Consider the following 4423-nt stretch of genomic DNA (forward strand, 5'->3'; position numbering starts at 1 on the left):
GAGAACATGAGACAAACTAAATGGTTAATTGATAAACAATGAAAAATGTCAGGTCTTTAGCTGATAATGGAAAGAACTTAACGTTTTTGTGAGACTACAAGTATGGCTGAATGAAAATGTATAGTGGGAAAATTGATATAGGAACAGAAGGAGGCCATTGAGCCCTCAAAACTTTCCACCATTTGTGGGTGATCTTTGTGTCAACTTCAATTACTGTCTGCTTTATTTTATATCCTGGTGGCCTGAAACATTTGTAAAATTGACTGGCAGGTGAAGATCAGCTGGTCCATCAAACCTGAATCTCTTCAGAATAATTAAAAACTGTCAATCCATTCCAAAAATTTCAGTTGACCCAGCATTCACAGACTTGTAGGGATTTGACTCCAACATTTTCACAACAGTTTGTTTGGAAAGAGATAGCAGGAACTGCAGATGCTGGAGAATCTGAGATAACAAGGTGTAGAGCTGGATGAACACAGCAGGCCAAGCAGCATCAGAGGAGCAGGAAAGCTGACGTTTCGGGCCTAGACCCTTCTTCAGAAATGGGGGAGGGGAAGGGGGTTCTGAAATAAATAGGGAGAGAGGGGGAGGTGGAAAGAGGAGAAGATAGGTGGAGAGGAGACAGACAGGTCAAAGAGGTGGGGATGGAGCCAGTAAAGGTGAGTGTAGGTGGGGAGTTAGGGAGGAGATAGGTCAGTCCAGGGAGGACGGACAGGTCAAGGGGGCAGAATGAGGTTAGTAGGTAGGAGATGGGGGTGGGGGTTGAGGTGGGAGGAGGGGATAGATGGGAGGAAGGACAGGTTAGGGAAGCGGGAAAAAGCTGGGCTGGTTTTGGGATGCGGTGGGGGGGGTCAGATTTTGAAGCTTGTGAAGTCTACATTGATACCATTGGGCTGCAGGGTTCCCAAGCGGAATATGAGTTGCTGTTCCTGCAACCTTCGGGTGGCATCGTTGTGGCACTGCAGTAAGCCCAGGATGGACATGTCGTCTGAGGAATTGGAGGGGGTGTTGAAATGGTTTGCGACTGGGAGGTGCAGTTGTTTAGTGCGAACCGAGCGTAGGTGTTCTGCAAAGTGGTCCCCAAGCCTCCGCTTGGTTTCCCCAATGTAGAGGAGGCCACAACAGGAACAGCGGATACAGAAATCCACATTAGCAGATGTGCAGGTGAACATCTGCTTGATGTGGAAAGTCTTCTTGGGGCCTGGGATGGGGATGGGGGTGAGGGTGGAGGTGTAGGGGCAGGTGTAGCACTTACTGCAGTTGCAGGGAAAAGTGCCAGGTGTGGTGGGGCTGGAGGGGAGTGTGGAGCAGACAAGGGAGTCCCGGAGAGAGTGGTCCCTCCGGAAAGCAGATAAGGGTGGGGAGGGAAAAATGTCTTTGGTGGTGGTGTTGGATTGCAGATGGCGGAAGTGTCGGAGGATGATGCGTTGGATCTGGAGGTTGGTGGGGTGGTACGTGAGGACGAGGGGGATTCTGTTTTGGTTGTTATTGCGGGGAGGGGGTGAGAGGGATGGAACCCTGCAGCCCAATGGTATCAATGTGGACTTCACAAGCTTCAAAATCTCCCCTCCCCCTACCGCATCCCGAAACCAGCCCAGCTCGCCCCCACCTCCCTAACCTTTCCTTCCTCCCACCTATCCCATCCTCCCACCTCAAGCCCCATCCCCATCTCCTACCTACTAACCTCATCCCGCCCCCCCTTGACCTGTCTGTCCTCCCTGGACTGACCTATCTCCTCCCTAACTCCCCACCTACACTCACCCTTACTGGCTCCGTCCCCGCCTCTTTGACCTGTCTGTCTCCTCTCCACCTATCTTCTCCTCTATCCATCTTCTTGCCGCCTCCCCCTCTCTCCCTATTTATTTCAGAAGCCCCTTCCCCTCCCCCATTTCTGAAGAAGGGTCTAGGCTGGAAACGTCAGCCTTCCTGCTCCTCCAGCTCTAAACCTTGTTATCTCAGTTTGTTTGGAAAACTACTTCCAGGCTTTACTTGTAAAAGGCCTAGCTGTAATTTTCAGTTTATATGCCATTTTTTTTTGGATTCACCACCAGAGGAGACAGTTTATCTGTATCTATCCTGTTGACTCCCTTAATCATTGTAAATTCATTGATTAGATTTTTCCCCAACTTTTTAAAACTTGAAGTACAACTTAAGTTTATTTAACTTGCTTCATAATTTAATGATGTGGAAGTGCCAGTGTTGGACTGGGGTGGACAAAGTCATAAGTCACATGACTCCAGGTTATAGTCCAACAGGTTTATTTGAAATCACAATTTATGATTTCAAATACACCTGTTGGAATATAACCTGGTGTCATGTGACTTCTCACTTCATAATTTAAGCCTTTTTTAAAGGTCTTAGTATCATTCTGAGTGAACCTGTGCTCTACTATTACTAATATCTTCTGGAGATTCCTTTTCTGAAGCCACAATATATTTTTTGATGTTTGGTGCCCTGAACCAAATGTAGAACTTCAGATGGAGTATGACCAAAGCTGTCCCCAACTAAAGCATCATTGAGTTATCCATGAGAAAAAGATCAGCATTTTGATTTGCTTTTTGTAGCTGCACACTAGCCTTTAATAATTTGTGTATGTGGATACCCAATCATTTTGTTCTCTTGCCATTAAGAAAATATTCTGATTTGTCTTTCTCAAATTCAAAGTGGATAATCTTGCGCTTCACAAGAACACAATAAATAGGAGTGGGGATAGATCATATAGCCCATTGAGCTTGGTCTACCATTCTTTATGATTATGGCTGATCTTGGGCTTCAGTTCCACCTTCCTGCCTGCTCCTTTGATTCCCACAGAGATCAAAAATCTGTCTATCCTAGTTTCAAATATATTCAGTGATGAAGCATACACAATCCTCAGGGGTAGAGAATTTCATAAATTCACAACCCTTTCAGTGAAGTAATTTGTCTTCATCCCATTGACACCAACTATGGGGACTACTGTTCAAAGTGGAACTACATTAAGTTGGTCCCTTAAGATGATGGAGTTGTATTGTGATGCAAGGCTAAGTAAATTGGGCTAATATTCTCCAGAGTTTAGAAGAATGAGAGGTAATCTCGTTGAGATATATAAGATTCAGAAGGAGCTTGATCTGGTAGATGCCTAGAGATTGCTTCCTGTTGGTGGGATATCTAAAATACTGAGGCAGTTTCAGGATAAGGGCTGATCATTTAGGACTGAGATGAGGTGAAATTAGTTAATTCAAGGGTTGTGAATCTGTTTAGAACTTTTTAACCCAGAGGGTTGTGTACACTCGCAACCCATTGACTGAGGTGATTTCTCCTCATTTGCAGTCCTAAACAATCAGCCCATTATCCTGAGATGGTACCTTGGTGTTTTTGCTGGTCTGGGAATCTGAAATAATGTTTCAGCATATATCGTATCAAGCCCCTTCAGAATCTTAGTAAGTCGCTATGAATTCGTCTAATTGTTTTAGAACCCAGAGAATATAATCCAGTTTAATCAGCCTGTCATCAGAGGACACCCTCACTAAGATCCATTAAACAGCAATTTTGAAACTGGGACCTCGACCATGTAGAACGGCAAGAGCAGCAGATGCATGGGGACATCACCACCTTTAAAGTTCCCATCCAAGCCCCACACCATTGTGATTTGGAACTGTGTCACTGTTCTTCGCTATCACTGGGTAAAAATGCTGGAGCACCACCCCTCACCCCCCCACGACCGCCCAAAAAAATCAGCATTCTGGGTGTTCTACACGCTAAAGACTTTAGCAGTTCAAGAGGGTAGTGGGCTGTCGGGATTGTCAATAAATGTTGGCCCAGCCAACAAGGCCCACAACCCATGAATGAATTAAAAAACTCTCGTTGATGGGAAGCAATTTAACGAACCTTTGCTTTGAAATTCATTCTCCTTGGTTTGGCCCACTCATTTAGTCTGTCTGTCTCCCTGAGTAACTTCCTCCTTCCATCCACACAACTTATTGTACCTCCTAATTTAATGCATGTGCAAATTTGGGAATGTACCTTCTGTTTCTTCATCCAAATCATTTATATATGACATAAAGCTGTGTTCCCAGCACGCATCCATTGGGCACTGCACTTGTCACATCCTGTCAATCAGTTAAACTCTATACCCTTGCTCTTGGTTTTCAATCTTCAAAGCAATTATCAATCCACATTACAAGCATGTGATTAAGTTAGTGATGCAAAGTATAGTATTGGGTTTGAACAGAAGATTTTTGAAACCTAAAAGAAACCAGTTTTTTTTTTGAGATCAGGAAAGTTTAAAGGGTAACTTGATGGACATATGTAAAATGATGTAGGGATGGGACAGAATGGTTAGAAACATAAGATAGCACTGTGTCGAGCTAGAGGAACACAGCAGGCCAGAAAGCATCAGAGGAGCAGGAAAGCTGACGTTTCCGGTTGGGACCCTTCTTCAGAA

Source organism: Rhincodon typus, chromosome 36, assembly GCF_021869965.1.
Source record: "Rhincodon typus isolate 14 chromosome 36, sRhiTyp1.1, whole genome shotgun sequence".
NCBI lineage: Eukaryota > Metazoa > Chordata > Chondrichthyes > Orectolobiformes > Rhincodontidae > Rhincodon > Rhincodon typus.